The following is a 21,286-nucleotide window of genomic DNA, read 5'->3' on the forward strand; positions in this document are numbered from 1 at the left end:
AATAGTACTGACCTCAAATAACATTTCTTAGTGATGACTGTTCATTTTGAAGGAACTCCCCATGATTGCTCCATTGTTTTGTTTTTTTTTGTTTTTTTTACTTTCGTCAGTTGCAGTATACAGTGTCACAAGTGCATGAGCATTGATGATATACAGAGAACTTTACATCATAAGTTTGTATTTCGCTATTACATCATTTACTCTGGACCCTGTCCCAATTAAACATCATTATGATTTTTATCGCGCTTGTTACGCTTAGTAGATCCTTGTTTATCCTCCCGCTCCCTTCCCCGCCCTCTGTTCTTAAATTCCCCTATATTCCACCCATCTGCTCCGTATTTTCCACCATTTTCGAGGGCAGTCTCTACTTTTATATACCACCTTTTCTGCTGCGCTGCACCAATTGATTGCTCCATTGTTTTGATACAATCCTGAGGAAAATACTCAAATATAGACATGGTTAAATTTGTCTAGGATAAAGTTGATATTGCAAGGCAAAATACCACGATTCACTTTCATCCATACATATTTGCAGAAATAACAAGATGCTCCATCAGTGTAGCAGCAATGATACCGCAAATAGGACTGCCTTTATACTATAAAGAAATATCTTTCTAACACCCTTCAGACATTTAGCGTTTTAGTATCACAAAGAATACCAATGTTTTCTATGATAACAACACATCCAATTACGGTTTTTCATTGCGTAGGCTAGGTCATTGTGTTCTCCTACAATAACTTGAAAAACTAAGGACTTCATGTTGGTTGATCTTCTTTCCCATTAGCAGATAGTGACAATTTCACAGGCTATGTATGTATTCCTTACATTGCACTGGCAGAGAAACAGTATAGGGGCCTCACCGACCTTCCACAAACCTGTGAGCCAAAACTAGCAGCTGTAATACGTAGCATACTGTTCAATGTATAGTAGAGAGGATATAAAACCTCTCACTAATGCCACTAATCAATCACCAAAGGAGATAACAACAGTGTATCCTATGAGACCACTTTGATAAAGCCTCCTTTTTTTAAACTTCAGGAATGGTGCTTATCTATGACCACTATGTCAGATGCAGCATATGCCCTCTTCCCTAGAGGCTCTCCAACATAAACATGGTCCTTACCAATCAAAATGTAATGTTGTTTAAAAAGATATCAAGGGCATAGCCGCTTAAATAAGATTTAAGTCAAATACATCTAGAAAGGAACAACATCCTGGAGACTGTCTTCAAATGGATTAGTAGCTCTCTCTGTCTTCGCATATTAGCTACAAATGCATATTAATGTTGATCACCTAATGCAGTCCTATATATAATCATGTTTCTCTGCACAATCTCAATCCTTTAGTAGATTCCAAGATTACCGCGAAGCTCCTTGTATGACCTCCCACGGAATCACATATTTCCCTTCTTTGTAAAAATAATCAAATATCACCCTTTGAAATATCAAATTTACCCTTCTACTTATAAAGCAGTTCATATTTTTTCTGCAAACATAGCAGCTGTTTAATAACTGCCCACTCTTCCCCATGTGCATTGTTGAAAATACGAGTGGAAATGAAATGTGAAGTAGAAAAGCAATGTTTCAATAACAAATTGTCCTTCTCTGATATGTCAGTTTGGAGATGAGCCAATTCAGAGCAGTATTCGTAATCCAGTAGCGCTCTTCAGAATGTTCTTTATCCCACCCTTTGAGGATTGTTAATTGCTTGGAAGGATTTGGTTTAATCAAGGATGCATCTCTGTGGACGATTCTCTAACGACCGTCCTTAAAGTTCTGGGAATTATAGAACCTCCATTCGAAATTGGTCTACTAAAAACTAAGTTATTCTACAGAACGTTCACACACTGGAAATGATAATAAATGTGCTTTAGAATGTTCATCTCTCTAGATAAACCACGCCTCATTCTTCACGTGGTGAAACCTTGCCATCCTGGAAGGCAAACAATCAGTTTTTTTAATAACCTGTGGTAATGTAGGCTATTAAATGTGTCATAAGAATTAATAATTATGACTACTACATCATTGGTTTACTTTGTAGCCAACTTGAAGACCTTCATCTTATTTTAAAACTGCGCCATCCACGCCCTCCTCTGGAAGGAGAAATCCAAAATGCTCACGCTGGCACAGGCCTTGTCTGCCCGCAACTCTGGAGACTAGATGGTTATGTTGGTCCTGCAGGATGCCTATTTCCATATACCTATACTAAAGTCGCATCAGCGCTACTTGCGATTCAACAAGCATTTTCAGTTTGCCTTCAGGTATTCACGAAACTGATGGCAGTGGTGGCAGCACAATTTCGGAGGCTGGAAAGGCCAGATTTGTCCTACCTCGATGACTGGCCGCTAGAACTGCTGACTTTGGAACTGGGGAGCCAGGTTCCAGTCTTGGCTCAACATCCTGTCATTTTGGGCAAATCACTTAATCACATCATGCCTCAAAAAATACAAATATTTTAAGAAAATGATTGTGATCATGTGTAATGAAACTAATGGTCATGTAAAGCGTTCCAATATCTTTGTGTTATATTTGCGCTGCATGACACTGCAAAAAAGCAAGATTGTTTCTTTTGCTTTTTTTTTTTTTTAAAAAGGCAGGCTCACTCCAGGCAGTGGTCAACCACCTCCAGACTATGGCAAACTTCCTGTCATCTTTGGAGTTCACTATTAATGTGCCAAAGTCATATCTGATTCCTCCTCAGGCGCTTTCCTACCTCGTAGCCAATCTGGACATGGTTCCATTTCATCCTTTACCCAGGCTCTGATCCTGACCTTTCAGCTTTGATCCTGGATTTTGTTGAGGTCGACTCTGCAATTGCCTAGACTGATTGCCTCCTGCATCCTGCTGCTTGAGCACGGCAGATGGCATATGCAGGCTCTGCAGCGGGATCTGAAGTTTCAGTGGACCTCACATCAAAGAAGCTTGCCGTACCACATTCAGATTTCAGAGGAGACTGCAAAACATCTTCGGTGGTGGTTACTGGGCCAGGATTAGTTCGGTGGCAGACCACTGTACCTCCCCCACCCCAGAGCTAACAGTGGTGACCGATGCATCACTTCTGGATTGGGGTGGCCAACTGGTAGAGGTGGAGACCAGAGGCCTCTGATCTCCAGTGGAGTCCTGGCTCCATATCAGCCTTCTGAAGCAGAAGGCCCTTTGCTTAATGTTGTAAGCCTTCCATCGATCCATCACGGTGAGACTGGGTCTGATGGTCTTGTACTACACCACAGCCATGTTGTACTGCAAAACACAGGACGGAGTCATGGGTCACAGACTGTGTTCCTCTGGAAATGGCTGGACGACCATGCAGTTTTCTCAATGGTGAACCATCTGACGGAATCTTTGCGAGGGGGCACGAGCCTAGCCTTAGGCACAGGTCAAGAGTGGCATTTACACCCAGAGGTGGTGCAAGGCATCTTCCATGAATGGCGAGAACCTTGGCTCATTCTGTTCACCTGTGCCCAGAATGTTAGAACTTCTACACGTTGGAGATTCCAAGGGGTCTCTAGCTCAGATACTCGTTCTGCCTTGATTGGAGCTCGGAACTCCTGTATGCCGTTCCACCGATACCACTCCTGCCATGCATTCTCAAGAAGATTAGGACAGACCAGGCCCAAGTCATCCTAGAGGCTCTGGGTTGGGCACTGTGACTATGGTATCCAGAACTTCTGGGCTTAAGCATTTCTCCCCCGATCAGGCTACCAGCGTTCTGCATTCTCCACCTTCATGTTTGGATATTATGCGGCGACAGCTGACCACATTCAATCTTCCTCTGGAGGTGTTTGATGTCATCTTGGCAGCCTGGTGCCCCTCAACAAAAACGGTACGCGCCTGTTGTTGGGCAAATTTCTGTTTCAGTGTAGCACGAGGCAGATAGACCACTCTAAGCGAAGTTATATGATGTTTTATTTATTTGGCCTTCACCCGCAAGGCTTTGCTCTGGGCACAGTTAAAGGGTACCTTTCGGCTTTTTCGAGGTTGCCGGATCAGCCCTCATTGTTTAACCCCTCCCCTGCTGGTGACGGAACCACTCCGTCATCAGCTGTGGTCGCGCTGTGCTGATGACAGAGCGGTTCCGTCACGGCCCGCTTGGCACGCCTGCGGGGCGCGAATTCCGCGCCTGCGCTAGACGTTCCATTGAGCGGGCGAGGCCGTGACGGAACCGCTCCGTCATGAGCACAGCTCAACCGCGGCTGGTGAGGGAGCGGTTCCGTCACCAGCATGCGGCCGCCGCGCCCCCTTAGCACTGCGGCGGAATAGCCGCCGCAGTGAAGGGGTTAAGTCTCCAGTTGTTATGTGTTTTTAATAGGGTTATAATATGTGGTTCCTCCCACTTTCTTTGTCATGGCACAGTAGGTCCTTAACTTGGTCCTTATATTTCTGATCTGCATTCCATTTCAGCTGCTTCACAGCAGCCCCTGTATAACAGAGGTGTAAAGGCTATGCATTCACTAGTGAAGTCAGCTTATAAAACAGAACTATAGTAATTGCCAATGATGTAAGCTAAAGAGATGTTTCAAGAATTGGAAATCTTTGACCTTTGTGAGAGCATTGTGAAACTGGATTCAAGGGTGGAGCTGCTGAATGCCATGTGAAGGGATGTACAGCTACAACTTCAACAATTTCAATGCTATCACTCAAATCAAGGAAAGAAAAAGTGTTGACATCTTGTATAGTATTGCAAGAGAGGCCTGAACCACAGCTGGTAAGAAAACGTAATGACTTTCTTCGAGGAGCATCCGGAGGGGCACTGAGTCACATCAATGAAGGTATTAAAATGAACTGAATTGTGATAGAATGAACTACGTGAACATCCATGAAAGAAAATGTTGATGCTGTGAGGACAGCTCATACAGCGACTCGGGGGCATTTTCCTTTTGTGGATGTCACTATGCTGTGTATTGGAGCTCTAAAAAACATAAACAAATGCAAAGTCTTGTTGTGCTGTATGTTCTCTAATCAGAGCTTTGTGGACGCACTTTCAGCTTTTTTTTTTACGGGTCGACACCTGCAGTCCTTTTTCTAGGAATAGCAGTGAAAATTTCAGCTCAGAAGACAATTGCAGGTGTCAACTCTAAAAGATTTTATTTGTGAGTGCTTTTAATATTTCTAAAGCAGATGGACGAGCCTTCTCTAATTGAAGTTCCTGAGGTGTCTCCATTTTTTAAGGGGGTGATGTACGTGTTTCCCCCTACATTGTATATTACTGCTGTGTGTGACTTCGGCTTAGTTGGTTGCACCTTTGGAGTAGCTGTTGTAATCTAAGCTTCGTTTTCGCTTTGCTCGTGGTGATAACTTCAGGCAGGAGGGTCAGTGAGTGCATGCCACATTAGGCTTGTATATACTGCCTTTTTAAAGGGCAAAGCATCTTTGAGTGAGAAGCTGTGCATGTTGCCTAAAGTAGCCCCAGAAGCTCATATGAATCCATATTTACTTGGCATCCTTTTTGTCTCTGCCTCCCTCATCTAAGGCAGATGACTGACTCAAGAAGCATGACCTACAGGTATTAAAGTACCAGGTCTGATGAGTATAGGAAGGATAGAAAACTGTGCAATCTGTGGCAGTGCTTCCAAGGTTACTGATGTTTCAGAATAGTTTATCTCAATGTGAATCATATAATGCATCAGAAAGTTCTAGAAGGCGTTGAGTAAGATTCCACCTTTTATGTTTAGAACCAGTATGGATGATAAGCAGGAACTGAACAGAGTCTAAATTATGCCTATTATAGCTTGGTATGTGATTATGTTGACATGCTGGGGATCACCTTAATGTTGTGCCTCCTCCCAAAAGTGTATCAGCGGTAATGCTACCGTTAGGGGGTATGAGCCCCCTTTATGGGCGAGAACTGTCGGCTGTGTCTTCTTGTATGTTGTGAAACTTCAATAAAAAATATGTTTAAAAAAAAAGAGTAATATTCCACCTAAGGAGACTGTTGTACGTTGCATTAGAAACATTGCTACATCTACTGCTTTCTTCAGGTGTGCCTCTACATGCATTTGCAAAGCGTTATTATTGCCTTGATTAGATTTCCAGGGCCGAAGCCTGGTTGGTGAAATGCGCGATTTCATATATTTTCAGTAGTTCGGATTGTGTGGCTGGATAGTTTCAAGCATAAAAACATATGCAGATGTAACTCAATATATATAACAGCTAACATGTTCTTCTGTTGATTCAAACTTTGTTTGTTGCAATCACACGCATGCGCATAAACCCATTTATAAGGTATGCACCTATCAAACTTCCTCTAAGAATTTTAACTCATCTACAAAATGTACAGTGGTGCATTCACCCTAGTTTGTTATGGACTTTAAAATATGCCAGACATCATCTTGAGATCCATATAACACTACACAACTTCCTGAACTTTACTAAATCCTATACAAATACAAATAGGCAATGGTAAATAAGGATGGGGAAAAACACAATCAAGACTATGACAGACACTAGAGACCACCGCATATATCCTGTGCACATTCTATTGTAACTGTACTGTGTATCTGATAGAGACATATAGCCGCTGATTCCTTAACTGAGAATATCCCCAGCCGTGAGACTGGATCCAGAAATTTTTTGCAGCAGCACCTCTTCGCGCTGGGGGATAGCGCAACACGACCCCGCCCTGACGTCGTCCTCGTACGTGACGTCAGCGAGGTCATATAAGTCCCTCCCGGCACACTGACGTCAGTTTCCTTCTTTTCCGCGTGCAACACTGATCCGGAGTGAGCTCCTCTGGCCTGTTTTCAGGCCTCATTTTCGACGCTTCGCGAACAGTGTGCGATGCCTTCGGGCTTCAAATCTTATAATTCTTGTTCCCGGCAGATGTCCGTGACAGACCGCATCTTATTTGTATGTGGTGTCTGGGCGAGCACCATGACTCCACGGGCTGTGAAGGCTGCCAACGTCTGAAACCGAAGTCTCGGCAGGAGCGCCGTATGAAGCTTCTCTTGGCACGGCTGTCCCGGTCGGAGTCGTCTCGCTCCCCAGCCTCGTCGTCGACTGCAGGTCCCTCTACTGTCCGGTTCCGCCGTCGATCGGCCTCTGGGGTCCGAGGCCTTCGTTCTCCACTTGGTAAGTCGAGGCGCTTGTCGCCTAGGTCATCGACCTCACCTTCTTCTGTCGTCAGGGGCTCTGGTTGCCTGAACTTTCTGGACGTGTTCTCCCGACGGTCGTCCCCCATCTATCCGCACTTTCTGGGTGTGGGGGCGACTCAGGCTCAAATGGAGGTCTATGCTGCGGCCTTGGAGGCCTCCCTTGGGTCCTCTCCCGTTCCTGGGGCGTCCTCAGAACCTCCGCTTCTTTTAAGGTCTCCGACGGACTCGCCGGCGGGTTCGCCTCTGGCGCCAATTGAGCCCTTGCCTCCCAGGAACGTCAGAGATATGGTGTTGTTAGAGCACGGCCCGGCTGGGTCTCCCTCTAAGCTACACGTTGGGTCATTAGGGCGTGGCCCTTCTGGGTCCCCCTCTTCATCCCACGGCGCCTCTGCTGCGCTGCATAGCCCCGCGGGGCTCCCTGTGGCGCCTCAGGTGGTTGCCCATGCTCATAGCCCTGAATTGAGCACACCCCAGCCTTCCGGGCAGGCGGCCGCCTTTCCCGAGCTAGGGTCGGCGCCGACGCGGAGGCGGAGGCTCAGCTTCGCCTCCGCTCCTTTCTCCAGAATCTGAGCCTGATCTGGATGAGGTGGAGCCAGTGCCGGGGCGGCACCGGAAGATTACCTCGACGGCTCCGGCGACCTCTTCTTCTTCAGAGGGAGAGCTTGTCATAGTTTCGGCCCTGACTCGATGTCTGTCAAGGCACAATCGGCACCGACACGTGTCGTTTCAACGCCGTCTTCTGGATTCTTCTATAGAGGCCTCTGGAGACAGGGGTCCCTTGCTCACTCTACCACTGGATTCAAGATAGCCTGGCTGATGAGGATTATGAATACGAAACCGGTCCCAGGATGCTTGTTTCCGGTCCAGAGAAGACATGGCTTGGCAGTTCAGGCTGGACTGTTCCCATGAGGCACAGGGTCAGACTGATTTGCATATGGCCATGTCTGAACTGGTGTGGTGGAGTGAGCTAAAGAATGGTGATGGATTAAACCCAGATCAGTTGACTGGGGGTGAGTGTTTGATTTGCTCAAACGCTCCGTCCATCATCCCCTTTGGTATCGCTGTTTTCACCCTAAATTGGCAGGGTATGCCCAGACGTGGGTCCCTTGCTCACTTTGCCACTCGATTCAAGATAGCCGGGCTGATGAGGATTATGAATACGAAACCGGTCCCAGGATGCTTGTTTCCGGTCCAGAGAAGACATGGCTTGGCAGTTCAGGCTGGACTGTTCCCATGAGGCACAGGGTCAGACTGATTTGCATATGGCCATGTCTGAACTGGTGTGGTGGAGTGAGCTAAAGAATGGTGATGGATTAAACCCAGATCAGTTGACTGGGGGTGAGTGTTTGATTTGCTCAAACGCTCCGTCCATCATCCCCTTTGGTATCGCTGTTTTCACCCTAAATTGGCAGGGTATGCCCAGACGTGGGTCCCTTGCTCACTTTGCCACTCGATTCAAGATAGCCGGGCTGATGAGGATTATGAATACGAAACCGGTCCCAGGATGCTTGTTTCCGGTCCAGAGAAGACATGGCTTGGCAGTTCGGGCTGGACTGTTCCCATGAGGCACAGGGTCAGACTGATTTGCATATGGCCGTGTCTGAACTGGGGTGGTGGAGTGAGCTAAAGAATGGTGATGGATTAAAACCAGATCAGTTGACTGGGGGTGAGTGTTTGATTTGTTCAAACGCTCCCTCCATCATCCCTTTTGGTATCTCTGGAGAAAGTTCAGCGCCGCCTTTCCGCCAGGCATCGCCGGAGCTGGTGCTGCCAATGCCCCCCTTGGAATTTGTGGAGCCTCCTCAGGAGCACCCAGATCTGGCAGGCTGTTCGCCTCCCCAGGAGCCCTGTCAGGATCCTCACTCTTCCATGGGCTCCCTTCCGTGGGGCATTGGGCTCACCCTCTGTGTCTTTGGAGTGTCTGCCTACAACCCTCCCCCACTGATGAGCTGTTATCCCCTCCACGGAGGGCTACACAGGCTGGTGTGGCTTTTTTGAGAGTGCTCTCTGCAGCCACCCGCATCTTGAATATGCAACCCCCTCTACCCTCTTGTCGGTGGACCCCTTCGTTCTCCACCGTGGGTCCGGCAATGTGGAGCCGCTTTTGCCTTTTGAGGCATCCCTCTATGATGTCCTCTTGGGTAGCTGGGTCCGACCTGCTTAAGGTGATCCGGTGGCACGCTCAGTTTTGCACCGCCACCGCCCAGCTCCACGTGACCGGTCTGTGATTTTGTTCACCTCGATGTGCAGGGGTTTGTGTTACAGACTGCCTTTCCTTCTCTGCCCCCTCTAACGCTTCCTCCAACTCGGGAGTCCAGGTGGCTTGAATCCTGGGGTAGGAATGTCTTTGCATCTACTAGTGCAACCCTTCGGTCTTTAAATACTGTGTGTGTTTTGGCTCGGGCTACGTCTGTCCTGTGGGACTCTGCAGAGTCTTTGCTTACTGCCACCTCCGAAGGTGCTCGCGCTGATCTTCTTCACTCCATTTGGGATGGCTGCGACATGGCCGAATTCACAATCCTCTCAGCCTTAGATACTGCGGATTCTTTGGGCCGAGCCATGGCGAGTTCTGTTGTCTTAAGGTGTCACGCTTGGTTGCGAGACAGTGTCTTCCCTGAAAATATCCGGCAGTGTCTGGTTGATTTACCCTTTGATGGGGTTTTGCTCTTTGATGCTCATGCCGAGTCAGTCGGCGGTTCACTGGCTGCTGGAGGGCTTTCATCCTCCCACTTAGGTCCTTTTAGGCCTGTCTTCTGTGGTACTTTTTCATTTTCGCATCCGTTAGATGTGCTCTGTGTTTAACATAGGCAGTGAGCCTTTAGATGCGCTCTGTGTTTAACATGAGCAGTGAGCTTTACGTCTTCTTTTTATGTGGTCATGGGTGTTTACCCTTTTATTAGCATCTCTTGGATGCATTTTGCTTTCAGTTGCCTGTTGGCCTTCTGTGGCCTTATCTCACAGGTTGCTGTGTACTCTGCTTGTGGCTTTCAGCCGGTAGTTCAGCTCGGTAACGTCATTACGGCCCGGAACTCTGTTCATGGGGTCGGTTTGTTGCTGCATTCTTTTTTACCTGGCTTTTTGCCCTAAGAGGTGTCCCCCATTGTCTGGGGTATACATACTCCATGTGGGGTACTTGTACGCTATTATATAGCCTAGCTTCTCTCACCTGGAAATTATGTGGGCTTCATGCGCCGATTAAATGTACGTTGTTCTATGTTTTCCCTTGGTCCCATCTGCTTTCGCTAATGGTTATCCATCTCTTTTGGAGGTTTCATGGTCTCCTCTTCGTAAACTGCACCTACCTGCTCTTCTGTGTGCATATACGTTATGTCTACATGCCGGTTGCCTTAGTTTCCTCTTCCTACCTTGCCACCTCTTGTCATGGTTGCGAAGTCTGGATCAATATCTCCATGTGTGGGGGAGCCCTTTTTAGGTGGTTTAGAGTTGCCATAGGTTCCTCCTTGCTTCCACTTCCTTGAGTGATTTTCCAATCGTCATATGCTTCCTTTTTTGGTGTTCGACGTGTCTTTTGGAGTATTGGTCTTGGATGATTTGGCGTGTTTGGCCTCTCCCTTCAGAGTGGCCTACTCTTGTTCAAACTACGCCTGTGGGGCGGTTATTCTGATGGCAGTGGTCATTAATTACTGTCAACTATTCTATATGGTGGTTGTTCCTCCTTCTGGCTTCGTGCTGCCTGGTTAAGCACTCTTTTGTTCCTGTGTAAGCCACTTAAGGTTTCTGTTGCCGTTTGCCGGCTGCATATTATACCTGCTTCAGCGGGTTAGGAGTTGATGCTACTGCCCCTCCTTACCCTTTTGGGTTTGGGTGTGCGCTTGGGGTACTTCTTGTCCTGCTGACTATCTCCAATGCATTGCTCAGGTTCTGGCTTGCCTTTGAGCTCTTGCCACCTGCACTTTTGGCCTCCTTTTATATCTGGTCTGTTAGGCGCTGGTTGCATCTCTTCAAGTTCATTCCGATCTTGGGTAAATGCACTTTTCATGCGCCATTTAGCGTAGAGTAATCTTTTCTCTCTCTCTCTCTCTCTCTCTCTCTCTCTCTCTCTCTCTCCCTCTCCCGCTCCCTCTCCCCCTCCCCCTTCCCTTCCCCCTTTCCCTCTTTCCCCCTCTCCCCCTCCCCCTCTCCCCCTCTCCCTCTCTCCATCTCTCCCTCTCCCCTCTCTCTCTTTCTCTCTCTCCTGGAGATCATATCGTTCAACCTGTCATTTTTATACTGGTACGGTGTGGCGCCATTCTGGCATGTTGTCTGATATCTTTTATCCTGTGACTTCTGCTCTTTCAGTTGCTGGGGTTGCAGACTGTTCTGCCGCAGTTTTTTCCCCTTTATCCGTCACCCTGTTGCCGAATCACAAGCCTGGTGCTTTCTGTTGTCCTGTCGCAGACCCGCCTCCCTTTTGGGGTGTGGCTGTGGTATCTAGTCTAAGTTAAGGAATCTGTGGCTAGATGTCTCTGTCAGATGTACGAGTTACTTACCTTCTGTAACGATGTATCTGGTAGAGATGTTGTCTAGCCACAGATTCCTTAACGCCCACCCAGCCTCCCCGTTCTGCGAGGACCTCTTCTGGTGGTGTTATCCACTGGCCTCTTCAGTTGCCGTTGGGTTTTATCTTCAGGTGGCTCAGGTTGTTGCACTCCCCTGGGTGCTTTCATATACAGTTAACCTCTGCTGAGGGGGTTCTTTTCTGTTATATGGTACCTTTGATTCACAGGAAGGTTTGTTTTCCTCTCCAGTTCCCTTCCCTTCAGTCTACTCTACTTCCTCGGAGTCCTAGTCTCCTTGTGGTCATCCTCTTTGAGGGTTGGTTGTGCTCTGTTTCCTACCTCTGTTTATAGAGGGGAAAAGGCCAGTCTTATCTTTCTTTCTTACAGTGGACTGTTGTTCTTTCTGTGTTCTGGTCTTACTGGACGGCACATTTCCACATGTCACTATCAGTCTATTTCTGTCTGTTGTAATATTCTTCCCTTGTAGCACTCGCGAAGGGGCCTTCGCTTGCCCTGCGGGGCTCTTTCTCACAGACTCCACTTATATATGTAGGCGGTGTCTATTCTGTCCTTGGGATGGTGTATCCCACCACCACCTTCTTTATTCACGGAATTTAATTCCTCTCACACTGTTCCCATACTTATACAGTTTTTAGTTGGTGGCTCCGCGTTGTGCAGCGGAAAAGTTTCTCCGAAGAAAACTGACGTCAGTGCGCCGGGAGGAGCTTATATGACCTCGCTGACGTCACATACGAGGACGACGTCAGGGCGGGGCCACCACATTCCTAAAAGTTTGGAAAGGACATGCTGAATTAATTTCAAGTTAATTGAATTGGTTTAGATCTGGGGATATTGTGGTGAACATTTTAATAACTACAATAAGTCATGTCTCTTGGCCATGATCACAAATGAGTCAGTTTTCCTATGTACTAACTAATCCTCAAACTCCCATTGGCTAGAGTCAGTATAACATATTTACTGGGCTACATGCGGGCAAGTCCAGAGGACATTGAGGTACTTACACCTCAAGCTAAATAGCAATACACACAGTGCAGTTAAGTTGTTGACCCTTAAAAGTCAGAGCTTTCTAGATAACTGGAATTACTGGAATGTAACTGAAACACTCAAAATGCAAAGTGATGCTGACTAAAAAAGAAAGACATAATGTGTTGTTTTTAACCTTCCACAATATAATGTCAGTACCTTTTCACAGTATAGAGTTTTGGGACAGCGGTCAGGTGCTTTTCTCTTAGCTCAGCAACTCCCATTGGCTAGAGTCAGTATAACATATTTACTGGGCTACATGCGGGCAAGTCCAGAGGACATTGAGGTACTTACACCTCAAGCTAAATAGCAATACACACAGTGCAGTTAAGTTGTTGACCCTTAAAAGTCAGAGCTTTCTAGATAACTGGAATTACTGGAATGTAACTGAAACACTCAAAATGCAAAGTGATGCTGACTAAAAAAGAAAGACATAATGTGTTGTTTTTAACCTTCCACAATACAATGTCAGTACCTTTTCACAGTATAGAGTTTTGGGACAGCGGTCAGGTGCTTTTCTCTTAGCTCAGCAACTCCCATTGGCTAGAGTCAGTATAACATATTTACTGGGCTACATGCGGGCAAGTCCAGAGGACATTGAGGTACTTACCACCTCAAGCTAAATAGCAATAAACACAGTGCAGTAAAGTTGTTGACCCTTAAAAGTCAGAGCTTTCTAGATAACTGGAATTACTAAAATGTAACTGAAACACTCAAAATGCAAAGTGATGCTAACTAAAAACGAAAGACATAATGTGCTGTTTTTATCCTTTCACAATACAATGTCAGTACCTTTTCACAGTATGGAGTTTTGGGACAGCGGTCAGGTGCTTTTCTCTTAGCTCAGCAACTTCCCTCTCACCACACCCTTTTATTTCCCTGGTGACCCCTATCCTTAAAATCTGTGCCAGTGTAATCAAAATAAATCAAAAATGCAAATGCTTATACCTATTGGTAAGCATTTCACCCTACTTGGGTTCCGTCAATTGCCAGTACTGGGGCAAGAACTGCAGTTGGTGCGCGGAATGAGGTGCCAGGCACTGGAGGAAAAGTACATTGCGATCTGTAGGTGGGAAGGTGGAGTCAGAGGAAGCACCAGTTGCAAGCACTAGAAGAAAGAAAGCTGAACAAGCATTAAAAATGCAATAGGTCTCGCCTTTAATTAAGTTAAAGCCATTTGCTTTGCTATACAATACCATTAGCAAAGCAAATCGCTTTAACTTAATCAAAAGCGAGACCTATTGCATTTTCAATGCTTGTTTTTTTATCTCCACCCCTCCGTCACTTGTCAGCGCTGCCCGCTTGCAATCAATCAGTTATTTGTCAGCCCCTGTCAATCCGCCCTTGATTCATGTCAGCTTTTGTTGCTGATTACAAGCCTGGTGTGACTCGAAGGAAGAGAGCGCAGCGGAGGGGGGAGAGCCGAGAAGTCTCCTTTCAAAAGAGCCTTTCAATTTAAGGTAATAAATCGCTCTCAGAGTAAACTCAATTTGTATGCACACAAAAGGCGGACCTACTTCATTTAGCTCCGGCGACCCGGCACCCACTTTAATTAAGAGGGGGCACTCCTTTTTTTTTTTTTTTTTTAGGGGTATTAAAAGTCAATATTTGTTAGGTGTTTACAATATTTCTGGCAGTCTTGATGAAACACTCTCTCTGGACTCTTGCGCGCGTGTGTGTGCGCGTTGTTTCTCCTATGGCGCCTGCTTCAGAGCTTAATTAAACATTAAGTGCAGCTGCCAGAAAGCGCTCAGTCGTACTAAAAAAGCGGTTTTGACATCAGAAGAAGCGGGTGAGTGCCTTACTTTTATAACCATGGCACCCGCTTCAAAGCTGAATTAAACATAAAGCGCACTCGCTGGAAAGTGCCCAGCCGTACTAAAAAAGTGGTTTTGAGGAACAAGGAAGCGGGTGAGTGCCTTGCTTTTATTAACATGGTGCCCGCTTATCAGTTAAATTAAACATGAAGCGCAGCTCTCAGAAAGCACCCGGCCGTATTAAAGCAGTTTTGAGGTCGGAGGAAGGCTTATGAATTACTTTTATTAACACGGAACCCACTTTACGGATTGAATAAACATTAAGCACAGCAGTGGGAAAGCGTCCAGACATACTGATAAAGCAAATCTACCCCGCTGCGGCAAGCAGTAATGGCCAGAGCGAAAGCAGGGGGAAAGGGAGACAAGGTGAAGACAAGCATGAAAAAAAAAGCATTGCTGTGGGGAGGGGGAGGAGAAGTGCGACACGGCCTGGCGGCCGTGAAAAGTGCGAAGAAGAAAGCCTTTGATGCAGCAGGGGGCGGAGCGGATCCCTTTCAAGTGAAGCTGCTGGCGGCAGATGGCTGGCTTTCATGTGCACGCGCTTTTTAGGTCAATGTGCTTGCGCATTGAGCTTGCTTTTCACGGGCACAGCATCAAATCGCCCGATCGTTAAGCTCTTGTTAAGCCCCTATATTCTCGCAAGCTCAATGCGCAAGCGCATTGACAGGCGAGACCTAAAAAGGAGACACGTGGATGGGTGACTGAGCATCAGGAAGTGTAGGGTCAAGGGCTAGTAGCAAGATCAAAGAAAGCACAAGGCGCCGTCTTTGGAGGGGGAGACATGACCATCTGCTGCTGCAGGCAAGTAAAGGGTTTGAGGGCTAGCAGACGCGAAAGGTGACCTGATGCGGCATTGTATCCCACAGACCTCAAGATATCTTGCCTGTTCTATTGGAGGATTAATGGGCATAGAGGAGATTTTTAGATATGAGAAATCCATGATGTTTGCTTAAACAAGTCTTGTTTTTGAGTTTTAACATTTTTAATAAATAGTTTATGAAAGTTAAAAGAAAATGGATGATTGTAAAATGTTAGATATATGCCATTGTAGTCACAAAACAGGCAACACATGAACTAAGAAAACATGGGTGATAGGTTTACTGAGAAGGAGTTATTACCATCTTAAGAAACCTAAAACAATACAGCAAATGAAAATAAAACTATATAAAAATGTGTTAGAAATAACACAAAGAAGACGAACACAACACAGAGAATACACAGCCAAAAAGTAATATTCTAGCAAATACTTAGCTTACCAACACATTCAAAAGTAAGTCTTGGCACAAATTAGTAACATATCACAATGGCTTCTGTTCATCAGGAACCCTACCTGAAACTCTACTAATAGCTGTGTGTATAAAACCCTCTAGTATACTCATATGCGCATCCTAGCTCCAGACGAATACAAAGGAACACTTTCCACCATCTACCATAAATGTAATCAGCCACAGCCTTTCATCTCTGGCATTGCTTGGAAAGCAGTTGCTACATGCACAAAGTGAGGCTCATTTTGGCTGCTCCTAATCAGCTCTTACATCATTTAACAACAAGCATTAGCAGAGCGAATGGGTTTGGCTTGCATTTTGAATCCTGACTAAAATATTTGTTTTAAGTTTGCAGTAGTGAGAAAAAAAACCTGAAAAAGTTGTTCTTTGTGCATACATTGCATCTGAGATAAAGAAAATCGAGGCGTATACACAGTCATGGTCTTACCACATTCACTGCCCCCCCAATTATATTGCTTATCTCTCAGTTGGATATTTGCAAACGTTGCACACACACCTCTTATCAGGCAGCAGCGCTCCTCCGCTATGGCAGAGGAGCATCTACCCTACCCCCACCCCCACCCCCACCGCTGCCTCAAAACTGCAGGAAAGGAAAAATACGATAATAAACACATTTTATTATCATTTTATTTTTATTTTCCTGCTGAGTCTTTGGAGGTGGGCCATGGGGATGACAGGCTGCAGGAGAAGAGGTTAGTGCACTATGATCAGTGCACATTATGGTTTGGCCGGCCAAACCGTCATGCTCACTGAAGCTGTCGCCAAACCCGAGCTGTGTTGCTGGGTTGGAGACAGCAGGCACAGGCTCCCAGTCTCACTGGGAGTGAAAATTCAGAGCGCTCAGGCCAATCCTGACGCTGCTTCCAGCAGCATGAGAGCAGCGTCAGTGTTGGCTTCAGTGGAGTTTGGGAGCTGGTGCCTTTAGCGGAAAGGAGCAAAAGAGCCCGACGACTCCGGCTGCAGGTATTTATTTATTTTTATTTTGTCATTTGTCATTTGCTGTCTCCTTTCCCTCAACCCCCCACCGGCCCGCTACTCTTTGACAACACCATCTTCTACTGCTTTATCAGCTTTCATGCAGTACTGTTTATTTTATTAAGAATGACCAGAGTCCAAAATTGTTCTGTTCACAAAGTGTAACATCTGGGTTAAACTGGCTGAAGATGGCACCTAATGTAGATTAGGCTATATTCTTATTCATGAATTAGTCTGCAGCTAGATACCCACTGTGCTTTTACATTTAAGTTCACAGTCACACTTTAACAACCATCCATTTTTTTTCCCTCCCAAAATAGTCCTTGTCATTAAAGCTTGGCTAGCTAGTTCTTTAGTATGAGTCACTCTCTTATTAAAATGATCCTGATCATCTACAAGTATGATCACATCATTGTGTTCCTAGAGTTCTGATTCTTGTGATGGTTTTTCTAGGATGGTTTATGTATCCTCCAATTTACGCCTGAAGCAAGTCTTACCTGTAAGATTTTATAGAGCACCTACATGCTGCCTACCTCACACCATTACGTCTTCACCGCTCTGGGCTCCGACCTGATGCATCCTGTCCCCGCTGCGGATACCCCCAGGCGGACTTTTACCACATGATATGGCTCAGTCCCACAATCACGCGCTATTGGGAGTCGGTAACAGGGGAACTCACAGAGTTTCTGGGTTGGGAGATCCCCCTTAGCCCGATGAACGTACTCCTGGGTATTACCGAGGGACTGGATGGCTCCAGAGCTGAGAAACTCTGTTGAAACACGGCTCTGACAGTGACTAAAAGGGATATTGCAGCCAACTGGCTGAACACGACTGATCCCACAATGGCGCGTTGGCGCAGGGGGGTGGATTGGTGCGCTGCGCAGGAGTGACCCATGTATGCGCCCGAGGCTGCCTGAAGAAGTTTAGTTGAGTGTGGGGCAAGTGGGTCGAGGTAGTAGAAGATTGAACATCCCAGAAGATCACTTATGGACTTGGGCGAAGACGCTGTTAATTTCTGCCCAAATGTTGGACTTAGCATGCTGGGGTACTAATCTCTCGTCAACGATTTGCACTCACAAATGTACTAAGAGCTGGTATTGTTTTTCTTTGCTGTCTTTTCTTAAATAATTAAAATGATTATCAAAAAATTATTTTTTATAGAGCTTCCTCTAGTTAAGCCCAGGTTCGATAATGAGTGTTTCCAATTATTTTATGCATACCTGATTTAAAATATATCTCAGTTTGACTCTTTCAAAGGTCCCATTTCTTATAATCTTTCCCACAGTGGTGTTTTGTCTGATCGTTTGTACGTCCATCCTATTGCTATCGGGTTTTGATCAATGTTGTTTAGCTGACATAATTTCCCCTAAGAGGGAGGTGGTCCAGCCTTATAAGACGTATTAAATATTTTTCCCCATCTCTTTTCTACTCCAGTTGAGGCTTCTGTATGTGACATTAAACAGAACATTAACTATTATTACCCAGATTAGCTAACAATAATTTGACATCCAGACCCTCTCATACTCTGAACCATATAATGTGTGCATTTGTGACTCTGTGTGCTGTCACTCTACACCAGTTTACACATTTCTGCTTGTATTCTATTGTAATCGTAGTTGTGAGTTTAAAGTAGTTAATTTTAAACCACATATAAGAACTTGGTGAATCGGATTTTTTGGAAGGGCTCAAACCTGAACTGTAGATCCTTAACTACACACTCCCTGGAGATTAGAATGCTCCTTGAAGACGAGGACCCAGATGCACTATTCCTTATGGAAACCTGCTTACATAGTGCATCGGAACATGACCTGGTACACACTCTGCCCCCAGGCTGTACCATTAAGCGGAACAACCGCGATTTAAGGACAGGAGTAGGCCTTTGCCATAATCCATAAAAACTTGATTAAATGTAAGGTTGAACCCAACATCATCCTTGACTGTGAAAGTCTTGCATTCAATATGGCTCTTTCTGCAACCCACTCCTTTGGTGGAGTTCTTATTTATCGTGGCCCAGGAGGATGCAGTCGCTTTATTAAATCCCTACCGGAGGTTGCTGCTACATTAGTGGCCTCATCTCCTTACACCACTCTGTTGGAAGACTTTAACATTCATTTTGATGAACCCAATAAGGTGTACGCAATTGAGCTTACACAGGATCTTTTCGCGATCCAACTTTCCCAAAAAGTGTCAGGTCCCACACATACGAAAAACCATACTGTAAATCCCATTTTCAGCAATCATCCTGGAATGCTGATGAGTGAGCCTAGATGTATCCCTTGGCCTGACCTTTTTTTGACCCCATTCCACATAGCATCCTTTCTGCTAGTCCCTTGCATCACAGCCAGGGAGAGGAAAACATGCCATTGGGCTAAACTTCCGGTAGACTCCTGGATCATAGCACTTAATAACCTTTAACCCGTACCTAATTCAAATCTTACCGAAGCCTCTGCAAAGTTTACTTGCTGGATCAAGTCCTCACTTGACACGGTTGCACCAATTAAACCCTATCACAAAATCAGAGACAAAAAGACTCCATGGTATTCCCCCGAACTGGGAAGACTTAAGCAAACATGTAAAAGACTCAAGAGGGAATGGGGGAAAGATTATCAGGACCTATGTAAACGAAAATATAGAGAAGCTATAAAAATGTATCAAAAAGAAATAAAAGTAGTGCAAGCTGCCTATTATGAAGGCATCATTACCTCTGCAACCAATACTCCTAGAGAAATTATTTGGGTGGCACAGGATCTTCTAGAGCTCCCACAAAATGATCTAGCCCTTGAGGCTTCCTCAGAACGGAGTAATGCACTCGCAGATTTCTTTCAGGGGAAAATTAAAAAACTCTAAACCTCATTCCCCCATCTCCCTTGCCCGAGTGATCTGGCAGACACCGAAGTGCTCTTAATCCATCCAGAGTTTGTGCTTAAAGAATTCCCAGCTATGACTCTGGAAAAGCTGACAGAAATCATTTCCCAAATAAAATCAGGCTCCCCCTTAGAGCCAGCCCCTCCATATATTTTACATAAAGCTGGAAATGTGATTCTTCCTAGTATCTTGGAAATTATAAATCTTTCCTTGTCTACAGGATCGGGTCGAGGCCCAAGGCTCTACTGAAAAAAAACTAGCCTGGACCCAGCAAATTTGGCCAACTATCGCCCAATTTCGCTGCTGCAAGCAATTATAAAAATTTGGGAAAAATACGTTAACTCCATTCTCTCTAATTTCTTGGAAACCCATGCTCTTCTGCATGCCACTCAGACGGAGTTCCGTCCCAATCACGGAACCAAGACCGTCCTTCCCGCTGTGGTCGAGGACGCTAAGCAGATCTTGGATCAGGGAGGAGCAGTTGCCATCATCCTCCTTGATCTAAGTTCGGCCTTCGACACAGTTAACTCCATTCTAGTGGAGAGACGTAGGAGGCTGGGGATCCAAGATGAGGCGATCTCCTGGGTTCAATCCTACCTCGATAAAAGAATATTTCAAGTTTCAGAGAGGTCGCCACTTCTGAGAAATTGGAACTCAGCTGTGGAGTCCCGCAGGGCTCCTCGCTGAACCCTATACTCTTTAATGTATATATGCGGCCACTGGCCGACATCATCTTACCTCACAGTATCAAGATCGTGACCTATGCGTATGACACAGAGCTGGGCATAACTCTTAATGGGGCTTGCAACTTCCCCATTGGACTTGGAAATATGTCTAGAGGAAGTTGCCTCCTGGATGGAGCACTCCTGTCTCGGACTCATCGGATGTAAAACCGAACTTATGCTCCCAAGTAACCACTGTAGCATAGACCTTGGTCAGACTTGGCCAAGGTGTCTCGGTCTCCACCCCCTCCACCCCCCCCACCCCACCCCCTCCAACCCACAAAACCAGGAAAAAAGTCTGGGTGTCTGGTTAGACAATTCTCTTAAGTTTGCCCACCAAGCAGTCTCCCCACCCCCCACCCCCCCCCCCCCAACCCACAAAACCAGGAAAAAGGTCTGGGTGTCTGGTTAGACAATTCTCTTAAGTTTGCCCACCAAGCAGTGAAGGTGGGAGGGGCCTGTTTTGGTATACTTAGATCACTCCTAAAAGTCCTCCAGTTGCTTCCTGTGGCCACAAACATAATCTTGATCCAAGCCTTGGTTTTATCACTCTTGGAATATGGCAATTCTCTCTATCTGGGGACTCCCAAGGCAACACTAAGGAAACTCCAAGTTGCTCAGAACTGTGCTGCCAGGATGCTACTTGGAATCCCAAAAACCCATTCAGCCAAGCCAGCTTTAAAAGCCCTTCACTTGCTACCAATCCTTAAAAGATTCAAATTTAAGGCCCTGTGTATTGCCTATAAGACTATATGGGGAACAGGCCCTGATATCAACAAATCCCTCATTACCCCCTATCGTCCCAGGAGGGATCTACGTTCTCTCAACCTCAATCTGGCAGTTGTCCCCAAATTCAGGAGGACAAGAAGTGGAGGAAGATCCTTTGCCTATAACGTGACAAAGCTCTGGAACACTTTACCTTTACACCTCCACTCTGAAGCCCACATTTTACCATTTCGTAAACTTAAAAAAACCTGGCTATTCCAA

The 21,286-nt window shown here is 45.9% G+C and overlaps 1 protein-coding gene across 6 annotated transcripts in view; it reads left to right on the plus strand.

Annotated features, from left to right (window-relative positions):
• The window catches only part of ITSN2 (intersectin 2), a 1,402,222-nt gene that overhangs the window by 1,216,128 nt on the left and 164,808 nt on the right, over positions 1-21,286 (plus strand). The window lies entirely within an intron of this gene.

This window comes from Lissotriton helveticus, chromosome 6 (assembly GCF_964261635.1).
Source record: "Lissotriton helveticus chromosome 6, aLisHel1.1, whole genome shotgun sequence".
Lineage (NCBI taxonomy): Eukaryota > Metazoa > Chordata > Amphibia > Caudata > Salamandridae > Lissotriton > Lissotriton helveticus.